The 21,006-nt window shown below is 40.6% G+C and overlaps 1 protein-coding gene and 1 pseudogene across 2 annotated transcripts in view; one reads left to right on the forward strand and one right to left on the reverse strand.

The window, feature by feature from the left end:
• plagl2 (pleiomorphic adenoma gene-like 2) overlaps positions 1–21,006 on the forward strand; it is a 49,130-nt gene that overhangs the window by 23,200 nt on the left and 4,924 nt on the right. The gene's annotated exons all lie outside the window — the stretch shown is intronic.
• LOC128619662 (Bardet-Biedl syndrome 2 protein homolog) lies at positions 7,067–12,119 on the reverse strand (annotated as a pseudogene).

The raw sequence follows: 21,006 nt of genomic DNA on the forward strand, positions 1-21,006 counted from the left end.
CGGTACTTGTTTTTCTGCAGTGGCATTAGTATCGATGGTTATGAAGATACCGTGGTTGTAATTCTTATGGAACTGAAGGGGGCAGCAAATACGCGCAAGTGTTTTAGTCAGTCCACAAGAGGTAAAGAAGAAGAAGAATGCCTACAAGCACACTGGAAAAACTACAGAAGACGGCGACAAATTTAGCTCCTCCCCAACTCGTTCAGAGGAAAAGAGAGGAAAGCTCGCTGAGAGGAAAGAAGGGTTTGTTTGAGGCAGCTGGCATTGTGTCCATGAAACCAGCTAACGTTATGCTCAATGTAATGTTTGCGATAGCCAGTTATTTGTTAATGATGCTAACGCATTACAGTGTTATGAACTACCTCCTAATGGGCCACCATGCATCGCCATTCAGCCCGTGTCCTGTCAGCAAAATGTAGCCCAAATGTCACAAATAATTATCCAAATGTTAATGGCTTTAACAAATCTTTTTGGCCTGCCACCATATCAGTGAATTTAAACCAATGCTTGCATTCAGAGTATAAGGGGTGTGTGTGTGTGTGTGTGCGCCCGTGCGTTTAGGAGTGCACCTTAGCAGTTGTTATTACCACTGTTTTATCAGTCAGTGTCAGTGTTTGATAACTAAAATATCCCCCTCTCTCTCTCTCTTTGCCAGTATTAGCCAGAGGAGGATGTCCTCCAGGAGTTTTTAATCCATCCATCCATCCATCCATCTTCTATACCGCTTAATCCTTTTCAGGATCACGGGGGAACCTGGAGCCTATCCCAGGAAGCATTGGGCACAAGGCGGGGTACACCCTGGACAGGGTGCCAATCCATCGCAGGGCACAATCACATACACATTCATACACTATGGACACTTTGGACATGCCAATCAACCTACCATGCATGTCTTTGGACTGGGGGAGGAAACCGGAGTACCCGGAGGAAACCCCCGCAGCACAGGGAGAACATACAAACTCCGCACACATAGGGCCACGGTGGGAATCGAACCCCCAACCCTGGAGGTGTGAGGCGAACGTGCTAATCACTAAGCCACTGTGCGCCCGGAGTTTTTAATTTTATTTAGAAATTTTTATTTATTTATTTATTTATTTATTTATTTATTTTAAACCACACCATGGTATCGACTTTGGTATCGAGTATCAAGTACTTTTGGTGGTATCGGTATCGACTACTAGATTTTTGGTATCGTGACATCCCCAGTTTGTGTGCTGCGAACACCTTCTTCAAATCCCACCAGTGATTTTCTATGGAGTTCAAGTCAGGTGACTGTCATGGCCCTGTAGAATCTTCCAGGACTTCTTCTGCAACCAAGCCTTGTTTCAGTTTGAGGTATGCTTGGGATCATTGTCCTGTTGGAAGGTCCAATGACACCCAAGCTTCAGCTTCCTCACAGACGACATGATGTTTTCTCCTAGGATTTCCTGATACGTCAATGAAGCCATCTTGCCTTCCACATGCTGCAGGTTTCCAGTGCCAGAGGATGAAAAGCAGCCCCAGAGCATCATTGAGCCACCACCATGCTTGACTGTGGACAGAGTGTTGTTTCTTCGTTCTTCTTTCTCCAGACATACCGCTGACCCATCGTGCTGAAAAGTTACAGTTTTGTTTCATTGCTACACAGAACAGAATTCCAAGACTTCTGTGGCTTATTTATGATTTTGAGATGAGTTTTCTTGTGTTTTTGGGTCAGTAGTGATGTACATCTTGGAGTTCTGGAAACCTTGTGCGTTTAGTAAGTGCCTTACTGTACTCACTGAAACCTCAGTGCCTGTTGCCACCAAGTCTTACTGCAGGTCTTTTGCAGTTACTCGAGGGTTTTTCACAACCTGCCCTCTCAGAAATCTGGTTGCAGCCGTTGATAGCTTCCTTTTTCCAGGAAGTGTACACTCAACAAACCCCTAGCCAGTTTAGGTATTTCCTATGTCCCTGCTCAAGCACACCTGGTGCAACTAATGAAGCCCTTGATGAGTTGCATCAGGTGTGCTTGAGACAACACATGTTTTGCATATTTGTGCTGTTGTGAGGGATTCTATTCAGGGGGTTGAATGATTTTGAAACTGGAGAAATCATTATAAGTTGCATTTTCAGTTGAATTTGGGGAAACCACTTGAAGCATTCATTGTGTTGAACTATTTTAATTGCTTTTGTTTGATTTGTTCATTGCAAACAGCCAAAAGTATATACATTTTGACAATAAACCTGATTTGCAATGGGGGTTGAATAATTTTGATTGCAATTGTACATTTATGTGCAAGATGTATGTTTACAGATCCACATTCATTTATTGCAGAAAATATGTCAACTCTGATTAAATACTAATTCAGCATTTGAATCCTGAATTTACTTCCTGAACAAGTGCGGACCAGAGTATGAGTTATGTTCACAAGTACGAGTTGTGTTTACATTCATGGGAATCGCGGCTCAGTTCTAGTTCAACTGAACTCAGACCACCTCCTACAGGTAGTCTCAGGTTCGGTACCACAGTGCGCGTCCAGGTCTGCATGACAGCTTTCACATTACCAATTTTTCATGCAAACCGTGCTCTGTTTCTAAACTGCCATTGTGAAAGCCCCGTAAGTATCCGTTCATAAAGCCGGGTTTGCACTCTATGATTTTAAACCTGAATTTTGTTGTAGACAAAAATTGCACTCTCTATGGTTGTGAGTTGAGATTGGCGGTGTTAGAACACATAACGGGTGCATCTCATTCAGCTCCCTAGGTGGTGAATCAGTATATTGTGTACACGATTTGAGGCAATGGTAAGGACCCTGGCTCACTACACATTGGGACACCGATGACTCAATTTCCGGTGACATGACTACGTACTTGCATTGTAAATCTTCACCGCTGGCATTTATCAAAAACAGGCAGGACCAACATCTTTCTGATATTATATGTCATATCAATTTGTTACCTTAATCACATGCATTTCTGTCATGGTACTGTGTATAGAATGCCAAATAAAACTAAAAATCGCTAAAGTAAGTAATCATTTGAGAGCTACAACAGTGATAACAATGTACTTACAATTGTAGATGAAGTTGACTGAGAATTCCTTTGCCATTTTTTTTCAAGCTGAGAGGCTGCAGAAAAGATTATGTCATTTCAATGCTCCTTGGTTTTTGCAGTGAATTTTGGGATTTTTGAGGGAGCGAATATTCCAGTGCACTGGAAGGATTTTGCGAATGAGACAGCCCTTAAAATGGCCGACTCCCTGATCAGTGCCCTAACTACTGAACAAAGGAGTTGATTGAGACATACCCAAAATGTGACGTGCTCACCATTGTGACCAAAGACAGCCAACAACAAAGTTCTAGCTGTGTCACAGCGTTTTTTTTATTAAAGTGCCTCAATTATACTTTTTCAGATATTAACTTTCATGCAGTGTGTAATATAGCTATTTGTGAATGTAAAAGGTCTGCAAATTGTCAAAGACCAAAGTGCACGACAAATGGAGTCATCAGTAATTCCAGCCTTACTTCCTGCTTGAACCTACATAGGTTTGTAATAAATTTGCATAATGCTTGCCTATGGTCTTCATTGGCTACCTGCGAACAATGTCTACTTTGACCTTCCTTTAAGCACTGTAGTTGTAGTTGAAGCCTGTAAGAGTTCATGTTGTCCCCATGTCGAGAAGAAGTTTTTTGTGCTGCGAAAGCAAATGCACTTTGCATGAACTTCCAAAGGATGAGGATGTGAAGAGTCAGTGGTTTAAATTTATTTTTACAATGATACCACAGCAGTTTAAGAGTAGGCTATCGGAAAGGTGGGGTTTATAGAGACCAGATCCTTGATCGAACCATTTCAGTCACTGAGAAAAGAGGTGATGCTGCAATGTATATTATGAGAAAATGTAATTGTTTTTTGACCTTGGATACAGGTAAACCTATTGTAGGAGACCTCCAAAACAAAATTAGGAACCTTTAAAATCTCATTGTGATCACTGCTACAATGTTTGTCTTAAAACCAATAGTAGGAGGACAGCACAGGATTTTGCAGTGCAATAGTGGCAATGGCAAAATATAAACGAAACCTGCTAATGGACAAAAAAAATACCTCTATTAGGGCTGCATGACTATGGTCAAAATGATAATCACAATTATCTTGATCAATATTGAGATCATGATTATTTATCACGATTAGCGCTGCAACTAATGATTATTTTCATAATCGATTAGTTGGCTGATTATTTATTTATTTTTTTTGATTAAACTATTCAGCAGATGGGGCGGGGTGAACTTTCAGTACCATTTTTTTTGTTTATTTAAAATAAAATCCACAGACTGAGTGTTACAAATATAAATTCAGACTAAAATTTACACAACTGTTTGTACAAAACAGAAAAGAACCCAACACACACACACACACACACACCAGAATATATATTATTAATTTAGGACTGTAGTTTAATTCGGTGCTTTTTGTGCATCCAAAAAAAAATTATGAATAAATACTTATATACACAATATAAACTAAAATAAATTTTATATATATATATATATATATATATATATATATATATATATATATATGTGTGTGTGTGTGTGTGTGTGTGTGTGTGTGTGTATATATATATATATATATATATATATATATATATATATATATATATATATATACACACACATACATACAGTATCTCACAATAGTGAATATTTGTAAATATTTGATTATGTCTTTCCATGTGACAACACTGAAGAAATGACACTTTGCTACAATGTAAAGTAGTGAGTGTACAGCTTGTGTAACAGTGTCAATTTGCTGTCCCCTCAAAATAACTCAACACACAGCCATTAATGTCTTAAGCGCTGGAAACAAAAGTGAGTACATCCCTAAGTGAAAATGTCCAAATTGGGCCCAATTAGCCATTTTCCCTCCCCAGTGTCATGTGACTTGTTAGTGTTACAAGGTCTCAGGTGTGATTGGGGAGCAGGTGTGTTAAATTTGGTGTTATCGCTCTCACACACCCTCATACTGGTCACTGGAAGTTCAACATGGCACCTCATGGCAAAGAACTCTCTGAGGATCTGAAAAAAGAATTGTTGCTCTACATAAAGATGGCCTAGGCTATATGAAGATTGCCAAGACCCTGACACTGAGCTGCAGCATGGTGGCCAAGACCATACAGCAGTTTAACAGGACAAGTTCCACTCAGAACAGGCCTCGCCATGGTCGACCAAAGAAGTTGAGTGCACATGCTCAGCGGCATATCCATAGGTTGTCTTTGGGAAATACACGTATGAGTGCTGCCAGCATTGCTGCAGAGGTTGAAGGGGTGGGGGGTCAGCCTGTCAGTGCTCAGACCATACGACGCACACTGCATCAAATTGGTCTGCATGGCTGTCGTCCCAGAAGGAAGCCTCTTCTAAAGATGCCGCACAAGAAAGCCCGCAAACAGTTTGCTGAAGACAAGCAGACTAAGGACATGGATTACTGGAACCATGTCCTGTGGTCTGGTGAGACCAAGATAAACTTATTTGGTTCAGATGGTGTCAAGCGTGTGTGGCGGCAACCAGTTGAGGAGTACAAAGACAAGTGTGTCTTGCTTACGGTCAAGCATGGTGGTGGAAGTGTCATGGTCTGGGGCTGCATGAGTGCTGCCGGCACTGTGGAGCTACAGTTCATTGAGGGAACCATGAATGTCAGCATGTACTGTGACATACTGAAGCAGAGCATGATCCCCTCCTTTCGGAGACTGGGCCGCAGGGCAGTATTCCAACATGATAACAACCCCAAACACACCTCCAAGATGACCACTGCCTTGCTAAAGAAGCTGAGGGTGAAGGTAACCCTATTAAGCATCTGTGGGGCATCCTCAAACGGAAGGTGGAGGAGCACAAGGTCTCTATCATCCACCAGCTTCGTGATGTCGTCATGGAGGAGTGGAAGAGGACTCCAGTGGCAACCTGTGAAGCTCTGGTGAACTCCATGCCCAAGAGGACTAAGGCAGTGCTGGAAAATAATGGTGGCCACAAAAAATGTTGACACTTTGGGCCCAATTTGGACATTTTCACTTAGGGGTGTACTCACTTTTGTTGCCAGCGGTTTAGACATTAATGGCTGTGTGTTGAGTTATTTTGAGGGCACAGCAAATTTACACTGTTACACAAGCTGTACACTCACTACTTTACATTGTAGCAAAGTGTAATTTCTTCAGTGTTGTCACATGAAAAGATATAATCAAATATTTACAAAAATGTGAGGGGTGTACTCACTTTTGTAAGATACTGTGTGTGTGTGTGTATATATATATATATATATATATATATATATATATATATATACACACACACACACACACACACACACACACACACACACATATATAGATAGATAGATCCATCCATCCATCTTCTACCGCTTACTCCTTTTCAGGGTCACGGGGAACCTGGAGCCTATCCCAGGAAGCATCGAGCACAAGGCGGGGTACACTCTGGACAGGGTGCCAGTCCATCGCAGGGCAGATATATATATATATATATATATATATATATATATATATATATATATATATATATATATATATATAAAATTTATCTAATAGTATTTGTGCATTATTTTTTACGGATGCACAAAAAGCACAGAATTAAACTACAGTCCTAAATTAATAAAAACTCCCTTTCACTCACTGCCTTTAGACATATCATTTTACTTGTGTTTACTTTTGATCATAGTGTTTTAATTAGACATTACAGATCTTACTTGCGCTCCTATTGCGTGTCTACACTGCGCATGATCAGCAATGCGGGCTTGTTACTAACACATCACTTCCGTTATAATAAACAACAGAATTTACACTGCAAGTGCGCAAGTACAGCATATAATGACAAGAAACTTAAATTAAACTAAACCTTTTAAGCAGCTTGTACCAGTTTCCCCTGCCCCTTGCACACAGTGGAGCATTTTTGATATAAACATAAGTTTGTCCTCGTGCAGCACTGTTTGATCTCCGCTGTGTTTAATATAGAATGTTCCCCTGCCTTTCTGACTTTCTTCCTCAGTCACGTGACGATTTCGCCTCCGTCTGATGGTGACTGAGGTCATGTTGGGAATAAAAGGTAACACTGACAGAAAGTAAACTGAAGAAAGTCATTATCGGTGACTCGGGTGTCTGCTAATGCTAGCGTGCATATGATGTCATGCGCAGTCGCCTAGGAAGCGGCTTATACTTCCAATTAGTAAAAAAAACTTGCTAGTCTTATATTTGAGATGATAATACCTTTCTAAAATCCACACACTTGTTGGTAGAGTGCACAGTGCATAGAAGTAACGTAATGAGTAAATCTGCCCTGTGCCGTGTGCAGACCAACTAATTGATAATGAGATTAGTTGATAACGATTTTCATATACAATTATTATCGATTTTGTCGATTAGTTGTTGCAGCTCTAATCACGAATATTCATTGATTTTATGGACAACATATTTTTAATCAAATAAATTTTGACTCATACATGATAAGAAGTGCCTATATACACCTATAAAAAGTTTTCTTCGTACATTCCACTGTTCGTTGAACACAAAAATTCTTTCCAGCTGCCACTTTCACAAGACCCAACTACTCCTCTACATACAACTGCTGCCATAGCGAGGAAGCAGGCCTGGAGTAGATATTCTCTCCTGCATGATTTTCCATAACAGTAAGATCTGTGGTTTCAGGACTCAGCACTGTTTCCGTCTCTCCCCCCACGGGCTGGGTCTATAGCCAGAGCTCCACCCTGTAGGTGATACAGGTGATCACCAAAGGGGCTTCCTCACGAGGAAGCAGTCCCTGCTCGTATGAGCTTAAAAAGGGCATTTATGTTGTTGTTTTTAATGGCGTCCCTGCAGGCAGTGATGACCTGGTTCTTTGGCTTTCCCACTCTCAGCCTGCCGGCTCTCTGAATGGCTTGGTTCACAGCCTTAAGGCGGGTCAACAGTGCATTGTGGTTGTTGGAGCGGATTTTATATTCGTTGATCAGATCTCGGTTGAGGTTGTATAGCTCGATGTAACGCTTCTTCATGGTCTTTAAGTCCCCCATGAGCCTGGCATCTTCGGCCTGCACCAGCATGTTTCTGATGTGGCTGGAGTGATCCGCCATGGCTGTGGTCAACTTCTGATGCACCGAGTGGAATTCGTCCACCTCTGTGAGAGTGACTCGAAGCTCCTCAAAGTAGGTAGGAAAATCAGCCTCGGCCTGCAAATCTTCAATGGCCAGAAAAGTAGCCAGTGATTGGACCAGATCTCCTGCCAGGTCCATGTCATCTGTATTTAGTGTTATCTCACCACTGGAGCGTATACTTATAGACAGCAGTCCTTCTCCACAGTTGTGGAGTGCTGTCAATGTCATGTTTGGGCTGTTAATGCCTTCAGGTAGTAAAAAGTTCTGGTTCAGCCACATGACAACCCTTTGTGGCCTGTCATTGATACTGAACGTAACTCTTCCCTTTGGCTGGGGGGTTAAGGGATCAACATGAAGGTCGTACATGGAGAAGCGAGGCAGCTGACGAGTTATCTCAAACACGTGAAACTGTGTACTTGTCCTTCCACCCACAAAGGCCTTAATGTGCAGATCTACTGGAATGTCTTTAGGAGGAATTATGGGAACACAGATGCAGCCAGACAGGCTCTGAGCACTAGGGTGCACCACATGACTCTCCCCCTCAAAAATGCCCTCAGCAAATTATCAACACAGCACGAATGATGGTCTCATTGGGTGTAGATATGCTGAGCTCTATGTGGGCTCTCTGGTTCTCAGTGGCTGTTCGTACACTCAAGGCTGTTTGGAGCTGAGTGTTGGCAGGAATGACACCCATCTGACTTTACCCTTCTATGGCACCAGGAACAGCCTTGTTATTTTCCTCATAGTTCCGTAGCTCCAGTAACAGGTTCTGTTTGCACTGGCTCAACTCTTTAACGAGGTCTTGTTCCACACTTGTGTCCATAAGATTCCCCTTCAGCTCCTTACTGGCTGGAAGGTAACCACGCACTTCTCCCTCCACAGAGGTGCAAATAAGCTGGACCTGTCCATCCATGCGATAGTCTCCCTCTACCACACCAGCCACTGAGGAAGAAAAGTTGTCCTTGAAGATAACTTCACCAATTCGATCACTACGAGTGTCAATCTTCCCATTATACCAACCGGTTATGAGCTCTACAACTCCATCACCATTGAGGTCAAAAGCATGGATGCTCATTGCATGATTTTTAGACTTGATTCTCCAGTAGCGGGCGGTGCGGTCATACACTCCCACCATTCCGTTAGCCAAAGCGTAGCCGAACCAGCTTCCGTGCATGTGACACAATGATGTTACAGTCTCATTCTCTGCCATCTCAGACACCAGCTCATCTTCTCTAAATACCCTGATGTCAAAATCTTCTGATCCCACAAGAAGCTCATTCTTCCCATCACCAGTGAAATCACACAGCACCATTGATCTCACGTTATCACCCGTCACTGTCCAGAACTGATCGTTTCCCTCATAGTCAAAGCCTTGAAGAGTGCAGTTTCCTCCAATAATAGCAAGGGGAGAATGGATGTTCCCTAACTTTCCCAAAACAATGGCATTGGCTCCATCTGTCACCTCCCTGTAGAATATGTCCACATTGTCATGTACATTATAAGCGAGCAGGCTGGTCTGGGAGCCCACCAGTAGTGTGTCCCCTGTCGTGTTGGGACCCAAAGTACCAGCTGCAAGACAGCTTACTGCCTGGTTAATATTAAGCAACATATTTTTATTGCACTTTCACATTTAAATAAACAGACCACTACTTTCACCTCCATGTTGTGTTACATTCCTGCTAATGTACAAATCTTTGCATCAAATTAGACTGATCCTTAAAGTGCACCATCTCGTAGAAGCAAAATATAAATAAAATTGTACCCAAAATATAGAATAAGTAAAAATAAAAATGCCATCAACCAAATGAAAATATGCATCAAATATAACAATATGCAACCAAATGAAAACAATTCAGGCAAATGCAGAAAAGGCAATAACAGTGTTTACAGTAGGAGAGACGCAGCCAAATCACCCAATAGAGAGGCGCATGCCATTTTGTACCGGAACCCGAAAGTTAGCATCACACTGGTTCCCTCGACAAAAACCCAATAGGATTTTCCCATAGGCTTTTGGATTATTGCAAAAAATAATCTCTGTGATCAACAAAAGTTTACAATACAAACACGTTTTGTGCATCAAGATATTTTTCACAAATGAAGACAACTTTTATCAAGCTTGAAGCCTAAATACAATCGCCAGAAATAAACAGTTAACCATATGCTATAAATGAACTACACCACGGTCGCTCGACTTCAACGTCTCCATCACCAAGCTTCCGACAACTTTTCCAAACTTGATTTAAAACATTTTCCATAATACGGATTTACTCTGTGGACTTGTGCACAGCACACCTGAGCCAGTTTATCTGCAAAGACTTTTCCTGTTCGGTGTGATGACGTTTAATGTCCCTGACAATGTCTGTATTCTAATTTAGCAACTTGTTAGTGTCACAATTGCCCCTCGCGCAAAGCGCTGGAGCTCGCAGCTCGCTCTGAAACCCGAAGTGAATCTCGCAGCCCGAGTTCCAGGTTTTGGAGTACAAAATGACATCATCCCTGTGCCGCTGTATGGTGACTGGCTGTAAACTTAAGAAGCGCTTGATTTGATATGCACTGGAGTTTCTATGAGCGGAGGACGAACTTTAAATGTTAATATTGCAGTTGATCATGTTCATGTAATCGTGGGCAGTCAAAATCGTAATCGAGATCGATATCCGATTAATTGTGCAGCCCTAACCTCTATTACCTCAGTCTCACTTTGAAGAATGTTTCTGTTTATCCAAACCAATTTTTGCATGAGCTCGGATCACTCTGATCGATTACTTAAGCAGAATGTAAGTTTTTTCTTTTTGCTACGGGTCTACCGTTAGAGGATTTCATTGTATAATCTGACTTGTTGAACACATCACACAGTCTCTTAAGATATTATTGGCATCATCTCAAACAGTGTGACAAATAATAATCTTAAAAGACTGCAGTTGCATATGTACATTGCCTATGTATATGTATGTCTTTCCAATTTCCTTACGTACTTGCAAGAACTAGCAAACAGGCTCATAAAATCTAATGATTAAACAAATTCCTTTGGCAACTGAAAGTTTAGCTTCACAGGTGCATGGCTGGCTTTCCGAATGCCTCGACGAAGTTTTGTTTTTAGTCATAAATTATAATAGGGGAAGTCCCAGGGATATCGACAGTGCATCTGGCAACACACACACACATACACACAGGTTTTCCTGTTGTACTGGACTAAGTAATGGTGCTTTTTGAAGCTGTTGAGACACTTGGTAGAGCTTGACTAAATTCCTCTGGTTTCCTCACTGGTATTGTCAGCGGATACACAGAGGAAACCATCTCTAATTGACCATTGTTTGTAGAAAACGTTAATTTTCTAATTAGTCTTTTCATTTTCTAATTGGTCTTTATTTTTAATATTTCTCTCTCTTAGAAGCAATATATATAAATAATTTGATATAAATTCATTAGCCAGCCATTACAGGCAAGTTAAAGCTCCAACCCCATGTTTTGGTGAGCTAGCTAGTTAAATGCATTAAGATATATGGTTGTTTTCAGTTTCTAACAAAGTTTCTAATGTAGCACACTGTGTTTGTGACCTGGACAAAAAGTCAGCCAGTTGGCAAAAGTTTCAGCCATGAGATGGTGTGTTCTGTCCTTGTAAAACAAATTATTCAAGTCTGACTAGTGCCTTTATTTCCTCTTGATATGTTTAAATGGAACTTGTGAATTGCTTGCTCGGCACAGGGCTCACACCCCCTCCCTTTTCCCATCGACCTGCTCACCAACAGCTAAATACAGAGTCATGGAAAGGAATGCTTGTAAAGGGTGAGCTGATTTCTGTGTTTGTGTTGGCGTAGCGAAGATGGGATTGCCTTAGCATCCACATACTCTTTATAATTTAATAATAGCCCAACATGGCCTTAGCATTTGGAAATAGGAGTGGTTTTGTATAGCAATCTGTACTTTCCATACTGTCATCTTTTTTGGGCTCTTTTTCATGAATTTTGGCTAAAAATCAGTGTTCTGTTGATTCCCGCTTGTCAGTAATAGCGTTTGTTGACATTAGGCGGTGAGAGTAATGTTTGTGTCAGGCTACCCAGGATGCTTTGCACTTCACACCATACATCCATAGAGGGTCAATACTAGGTTAGTCTGGTCTAGAGCTGCAACAACTAATCGATAAAATCGATAATAATCGATTATGAAAATTGTTGTCAATGAATCTCATTATCGATTAGTTGGTCTGTGCGGCACGGCACATTTATTTGCAATAAATGACACAGGATTCTCATTTTCACTGATGAATAAAACCTCATTTATAATTTATCCTGTGAGCACTATTTGCGTATTCCTAATGCTCATCTCAGTTACACATATCTATGAATTTGAGTGCAATCCTCTTGTATTATAATCCCTCATATTAACAGTAGGCAGGTAAAATAGTTAAAAGCTTTCGATAATAGTTCACTACTTAATCATCCACTGTGCAAACTGCAGCTTTTATTTAAAAAGGTTTCCTTTTGGTTACAGAGGGTAAGGTGAGATTTAGGTGTAAGCATACCATTAATTAGCTGCATTAATAATTATGTCAGTGGAAAGTCCTCACAAGGTAAAACTCGTGTGTGTGTGAGTGTGTGTGGCAAAATTACAGCAGCTGCTAACATAAGCCCATATGCCTTGACATACTAAACCCGCACCCCTTGTCACTGCCATTGTTAAAGCAGAAAGTAGAAGAATACATGAACAAAGTTGGTGCTTCCATGCTAGAACAACTGGCAAGCAAAACCTAACTGAGTTGAATTCTTTAAGTACTTTAAACCTTTATCTCAGGAAGAGTGAATCAAGTTTCAAAATGAGGAAAGAGCTTTTAGAAGAACAGTGGATACAGAAATGTCACAGTGTGTTTGTCTGTGTGTGTGTGTGAGTGTGTGTGTGCGCGCACATGTGTGTTTAGGGGTTACAAGCAGCGTGGCCACATCCCATGTTGGTAGCCAGGCCTGTAAAGCCTAGTTCACACTACACGATTTTAAGCCCGATTTGCATGTCACCGAGCTCGCCAACAAAAACCCTTTGATCAGCGGCAACTCGACGAGCAATCGGCACTTGCCAATCGGCAGTCAATTGTTATGTGCGAACTACTCAACGACGCATCACGGAGGCTCGCCGACTCATTGCTGAGGCATCAGCGATGCCAAATGCTAAATATCTGGAGCTGTCGGGCAAATCCACATCCTGTGGTGTGAAAAGTGTCGTCACTGGCAGTGATTGCGGCGACAAGCTACAGCAAATTAGAGAGCAAGACATGGGGTGAGGTCACACTGAGGAAGGGAAACCCGAGAAACCTATAGCAGAAGCATAAAGGGGAGAAGCTGTACAAGCTGTAGAAGCTCTCTGTAGCACACACAATCCCTGCTGCCTGCATGTGCTAATCCATTCTTTCACCCACTTTCTTTGTGTTTTCCTTTTTGGGGTTATTCAGCACAGATCATCGCACAAACAGCTTGTTTCTGTCCTACATCCATGTTCAAATAAACAACTCGTGTTTCATGCATGGTTTTCGCGGCATATAGCCGTGTCACTTCTCGAATGTGTTTCATGACAAAACGTAGTTTGGACACCAGATAGAGTCATCTGGTGACAGAGTCATTGTCAGATAGTGTAGTGTGTGGCCCCCTGTCGCCGAGCGATCATGTAGTGTGAACACCACAACGACTTCACGACTCATGATTACAAGACAGCAAATCGTGTAATGTGAACAGCACAGCGATCTGCCGACTTTGAAAGTTGTGTAGTGTAAACTTAGTAGGGATGCACCGAATGTTCGGCAACCGAAATTATTCGGCCGAAAATAGCAAAAAAAAGCACTTTTGGTGTTCGGCCGAATAAGTGAAAAGGCCGAATAAATTTGACCGAACAATGACGTGTTTGATGACGCGCCAAATAGCCTAGCAACCAGAGTGAGATGCGCGAATTTCACAACTTCCACTTCCGGCAGCGCGCTCAGAGCAATGAGGGGGCACGCGCATGCACCAGCTACGTGCACGAGAACATGCTCTTCGGGTTTTGACAACCGTGACATTGTTTACTGTGGACACATGCATTTGTTTGTTTCTGTTCCGGAGTATTCTGTCACCTTGCGAGACGTAAGGGAGTAGAATACGGAAGCAGGTAAAGACGTATTTATTTAAGGGAACATAACATTAACAATGAATCTAACTATACTATATCTACTATAATACTCCACGAGGTGTACAGGGACATGAGCGGTATATATCCCCAATATAATCAGCCATATAGAACCGAATAGAACCATTTTTTGCACTCATGTCAATGCACTTTTTAATGCACTTTTTTGTTGTAGGCTACAGAGTGTTACATTCTTTCAGCAGTCAGTTTATAGGCCTAACATAGGCTATTCAAGGGGGGCTCAAAGATGACCACATAAAAATATTTTTTTTACTCATTTATTTATTTAAAGTTATATTGTGCCTTGTTGGTAGCCTATGCCTGCTGGAATGAAAAAAAAAATGTTCAGTGTTAAATAAATATTTTGAAATTGTAGCTTTTATAATTGATTTTTTTCTTTGAAAAGCAAGACAAAATAGTAAAAAGCACATTTTGACTATTTAATTTATGCAATGGTGAAAAAAATGGTAAAATAAATGGAAAAAACGCGAAAAAACGTGTTCGGTATTCGGCCAAGTTTTTCATTATATTCGGTTTCGGATTCGGCCAAGGATTTTCATTTCGGTGCATCCCTAGAACTTAGCCTTAGGGTCTAACTGTCAGGGATGTGAGGATTTGGCAGAGTAAACATTTTGTGTCTGTACATGTGTGTGTATAGGATTTGGGCTTTCCACCTCTCACTACACTTACTGAGGTCCAAACAGACATTCATAGAGGAACCGAAACTTGTCCATTACTGCAAATAACACACTCACCAAACATTGGGGTGGGGGGGTTTGGTGCCTACCCCTCCTACCCAGTACCTGCCCCTTCTGCCCTTCTTCTGTCTGCCAGTTCTTGTCACTGTGGTCATTAAGGATTGTGAATAATGAATAATGACTTTTCATCCTCCTCCCTGGTATATGAATATCACAGACCAAGAGCTCCTACCTCTCCTCATTTTTCCCCCATTCCTTTAATTCTCACCACTCTCCCTCTCCCTCTCTCCCTGTTTCCCGTTTCACAGCACTCACATCTTATAGTTCTAACTCTCATAGTCTCATGTAGTATGACAAACACAGCAGGGGGCTATTTTAGGCTGCTGGATTTTTTTTTCAAAACACATTGTAGGTCATGTGATCAGCTCTTCCTCCTCAGACCTGCTCCCAGTCCTGATGTGTTACTTGAAGTGCAGTTTAAAAAAAAAAAAAAAAGGCTGTAATTTTAGCACATTGTACCTATGCTTAACCCAGATTCACAATTCTAGTGAGGGATTATGTTTCACTGTGTGAAGTATAAAAGATCTGCTAACTGTGTCATGCTTTATTTTCAAATTGCAAACTCAGGCAGTGTTTTGCATGTTGGTGCACCAGATGAAGCTTGATCTACCATGTCACTTAGGACTATTTCTGTCCACTTGGCCCTCCTACCTGGGGAAGGTGGAACATAAATGTACTCACTGACCTTAGTGGGCCTCTCTGATTGGAGGACATGAGACCTAATTTGTATTCTGACCTCTGATTGGAGCTTTTGTGATTCAGAATTCAGTTGTTTTAGTACAATAGTAAAGTACCAAATTTATTTTAATCATATTTGGTAGAGTTTTCTAAGGATATCAGTATCTTGCAACAACAATAACAACAACAAAAAAAACTTTACAAACATTGCGTGCTGAGAATATGGTGGTTGTAACTATTATAGTAACCACCCACGACTTAAACACAGAACCTGATATGACGTGGAATTGAAAGAACACCCCTGTTTCCATTTAAAGGGGATTTTTTTTAAAGAAGGGAGAAGAAAATTTGTGCTCTGAATGATACAAAGCTTTGAATGATACAAATCTAGCACTGAATGATAATTTTTAATATTACACTCAGGTTATTAGGAACACCCATACACCTGCACATTCATGCAGTTATCTAATCAGCCAGTCATGTGGCAGCAGTGCAAAACAAAAAATCATGCAGATACATGTCAAGAGCTTCAATTAATGTTCACATCAAACATCAAAATGTGGAAAAAGTGTGATCTCTGTGACTTTAATTGTGGTATGTTGTTTGTATCAGATGGGCTGGTGTGAGTATTTCAGAAACTGATGATCTCCTGGGAATTTCACACACAACAGTCTCTAGAGTTTACACAGAATGGTGTCATGATACCAAAAGTACCGTACCACCAAAAAGTACATGATACTCGATACCAAAGTCGATACCACGGTGTGGTGTATATATATAAATATATATATATATATATATATATATATATAAAATTAAAAATTCCTGGAGGACATCCTCCTCTGGCTAATACTGGCAAAGGGGGGGGGGGGGTATTTTAGTTATCGAACATCTGACAATGACTAATGTGCACACAGACACACACACACACACGCACACAGAGCCCTTATACTCGGAATGCAAGCATTAGTTTAAATTCACTGATATGGTGGCAGGCCAAAAAGATTTATTAAAACCATTAACAGTTCAATAATTATTAGTGACTTTAGGCTACATTTTGCTGACAGGACACGGGCTGAATGGCGATGCATGGTGGCCCATTAGGAGGTAGTTAATAACACTGCAATGCGTTAGCGTCGTTAACAAATAACTGGCTATCGCAAACATTACATGGAGCATAACGTTAGCTGGTTTCACGGCCACAATGTCAGCTACCTCAAACAAACATAATATAGAGCCGTCTTTCAGGTGCTTCACCAAATACGAGGTGTTTCCTTGCTTTGTTTGAAATGAACGATAGCATTGGTTGCACACCGGCAACCGATGCTACTTTTCCTCTAAACGAGCTTTCCTCTCTTTGCCTCTCAACGAGTCTGGGAAGAGCTAAACTTGTCGCCATCTTCTGTAGTTTTTCCCATGTGCTTGTAGGCTTTCTTCTTCTTCTTTACCACTTGTGGACCGACTAAAACACTTGCGCATATTTGCTGCCCCCTTCAGTTCCAGAAGAATTGCAACCACGGTAACTTCATTACCAACGGTACCTACACTACTGCAGAAAAACAAGTACCTTTACGTTTTAAGAATGTTGGTAATGACTTGGTACTGCAGTATCACTTCATCCCTACAGAATGGTGCGAAAAACAAAAAAAACATCCCGCAATTGGATGGTCTGCAGGGTGAAACACCTTGTTGATGAGAGAGATCAGAGGATAATGACCAGATTGGTTTGAACTGACAGGAAGTCTATAGTGACTCAAATAAGCATTCTTTACAAAAGTGGTGAGCAGAAAAGAATCTCAGCATGCACCACACATCAAACCTTACACAATATTACAATATCAATACCACAATCAAAGTCACAGAGATCACATTTTTTCTTCATTCTGATGTTTGATGTGAACATTACCCAAAGCTCATGATCTGCATCTACATGATTTTATGCATTGCAGTGCTGCCACATGATTGGCTGATTAGATAACTGCATGAATGTACAGATGGTCTTAATAAAGTGGACATTGAGTGTATACTACATTATATTGAATAAAAGACATAGCATGCACACTTGATGTAGTGCATACAATGTGTACAATATATACAGTGCTGTGAAAATGTATTTGATTTTTTCTTTTTTTTGAGTATATCTCATACTAAATTGCTTCAGAAATGTAAAAAATCTAAGATAAAACAAAGGAAGCCTGAGTAAACACAAAATACAATTTGTAAATGATAATGTTATTTATTGAAGCAAAAACTGTATCCAATACAAACTGGCCCTGTGTGAAAATTTATTTGCCCCGGTAGTTACTAATTCCCCAAATCTATGAAACTGTATCCATAATGGAGTTCAGCTGGACTAGACACAATCAGGCCTGATTACTGCAAACACTGTTCAATCAAATCAACACTTAAATATAATTTTTTCAACATCATGAAGTTATAAATGGCATCCATGGAAGAGTGGCGAGGCAAAAACCACTGCTAACCCAGAAGAACATTAAGGCTTTTCTGAATTTTGCCAAAACAAACAGGTTTGATGATCCTCAGGCAGTGTTGGCTTGGCAGTTAAGGCTCTGGGTTACTGATCGGAAGTTTGGGGGTTCAAGCCCCAGCACTGCCAAGCTGCCACTGTTGGGCCCTTGAGCAAGGCCCAACCATCTCTGCTCCAGGGGTGCTGTATCATGGCTGACCCTGACATGCTGGGGTAGGTGAAGAAAAAGAATTTCACTGTGCTGTAATATATATGTGACCAATAAAGACTCATTATGATCCTCAAAACTTTTGGGAGAATGTTTTGTGCACTGTTGAGTCGAAAGTGGAACTGTTTAGAAGACAGGGGTCCCTTTACATCTTGTGTAAACCAAACACAGAATTACATAAAAATAACATCATACATGGTTAAGCATGGTGGGGAAAAGTGTGATGGTGTGGGGATACTTTGCTGCTTCAGGCCCTGGGCAAATTGCAATAACTGAGGGAAACTGAATTCTGCTCTCTACCAGAAAATCCTAAAGGATAATGTCTGGTATTCAGTCACTAAGCTGAAACTCAAGCGCAGCTGGATTATGCAGCAAGACAATGATTTAAAGCATAGGAGTAAACCCTAGTCCTAGAATCCTAGAAGTAAGTGAAAGACTGATATCCAGTTATTGGAAGCGTTTGGTTGCAGTTATTGCTACTAAAGGTGGCACAACCAGATTTTAAGTTTAAGGGGCAATTAGTTTTTCAAATGGGTGATAGGTATTGGATAACTTTTTTGCTTCAATATAATTTTATATATATGTATATATATATATATATAATGTTGTGTTTAGTTGAAGATCTAAAATTATGTAGTAGAGATACAAAAACAGAAGAAATCAGGATGGGGCAAATACGTTTTCTACAGCACTGTAGTAGTTTCATAATAGAATAAAATAAATTGTTTCCAGCCTTTTCTGTGATACTGATCAGCAGCATTATTTGGAAAAAAAAATACCATAATGGGAATTTATTGCTACACATTGGTATGTCACATTATATGAAGAAACAAAGCAATGAACTTGTGATGTCATCCCATAAGTCTACAATTCTGACCAACATACACGCAGGAATTTCTGAGGTTCTAAGTATTTCTGATCAGTGTAATCACAAAACAGTCAGGAAAAAAGGAAAAAAATTCAGGAGCTCATTTGCATATTGCAGGCTTAATATGTTTATACATTGCAGGACAATAATGTGTTTATGGTAGTTAATATTACTGCATGTTATCCTGCTTGCAGTTTTTAAAAGATGTTAAAATTATAGCATTTTTTTATTAATGTTTTTAAGTTTTGCTTTATCTAGGACTGTGAGTCAATGGCTTTAATCACATTTTAAGGACCATTTGTGCAGGCACTTTGCAGCAGAGTTAAATGGCGGATGTCTCACAGTGTAGTGTGTGCTAAACATGAATGCGTGAGGCTGACTTTTGACCTCTAGGCCAAAGGAATGTGGAAACCCTTTAATCTCAAAACAGAATGTCAGATGCACTTCTGCAATCTGCATGCACTTCCAGTTCTTCTCTCTGAGAGATCCTCTGTACATACATAAAACATTTTCTTAACACCAAATTAAAGAGAAAAGGTAAACATCTGAGTAATATCCTAAACATATTCTTATGAGCAACCCTGTGGATAAACACATTTTATTTGCCCTTTATTTAGGCAAATTGATTATGGTCTTAACTTTTGAATTGGAATTGGATTAAAAATATGTAACCATACTGCATACTGGGTTAAATGCCAATGATTTAATTTGAATATGGGTAAGGAGTGCAGGTTTTATTTTCACAGATTTCCCAGGATTGATTTCTTTTTGCCAATGAAGTTGGGAGTTCTCATGGTGTGCTTAGAATATACAGGTTTGTCCTTATGCGTATTTGTATTTGTGTGTGCGTGCAGTTGGGGGGTGGGGGATTTGGGGGGATGGAGTAGATACTGCAAGCATGATGGATTGATTGTGTGTCTCTGTGTGTATGTTTGCACGTGTGTGGAATGTGTGTGATGAAGAGGCATGACAATGAGACAAAGCATCCTGGAGGGGCTCAAAAGGAGGAGTGTCAGCCACTTGCACCCTCCCTGCTGGGTGATGGCTACAGTCCTGCAACACAGCTGTCAGTTACCCATACATACATACACATTGACGATAAACCAGTTTATATGCTGTTTCACACAATCTAGAGTTGGGGTACTCGAACTTGACACGGACTCGGACATTTTGGACTCAGAAATGTTTCTGAGTACAGTCGAGTCCGTGTCATGTGTAACATGAAAAGAAAGATTAAAAAATAAACAACATATAATTAAGATAACAAGAAATTAATTAATGGCTCCCTGCCTGACCAGGGGGCTTTCTGTGCACACACTCCTGAAGCGCGTGCACAGAAAGCTGCCTCATCGTGCGAGTACCACATTGAGTTCTCTTTAGCAGCTTATTACGGCTGGATGGTCAAATAAATACACACACATCATGTCCAAATGCAGGTCTAGCCGAGTATTCATGCAAACACGACTGTGTTATGTTATGTTATGTCTTACGTGAATGTAAACAGTTGGGAGTGTCAATACAGTATATTTGATCTGTGCATTAGGTCTTAAAGTGACAGCAGTCTAATAAACCTTCTGCCTGTCTGTGTCATTAATGTTAATCAAAAAATAAAAGACAAAGAGAAAATCACTCACTCACTCATTTTACTGAATAACTTCAGTAAATTTAATAAGAATCTGTGTCATGTAAATCAGAGAAGGAACTCTGAACTACAGTTCCCATTAACCACTGCACCACAGTCACATGACCACCTGCA

The sequence above is a fragment of the Ictalurus furcatus genome, chromosome 15 (genome assembly GCF_023375685.1).
Source record: "Ictalurus furcatus strain D&B chromosome 15, Billie_1.0, whole genome shotgun sequence".
NCBI classification, from domain to species: Eukaryota; Metazoa; Chordata; class Actinopteri; order Siluriformes; family Ictaluridae; genus Ictalurus; species Ictalurus furcatus.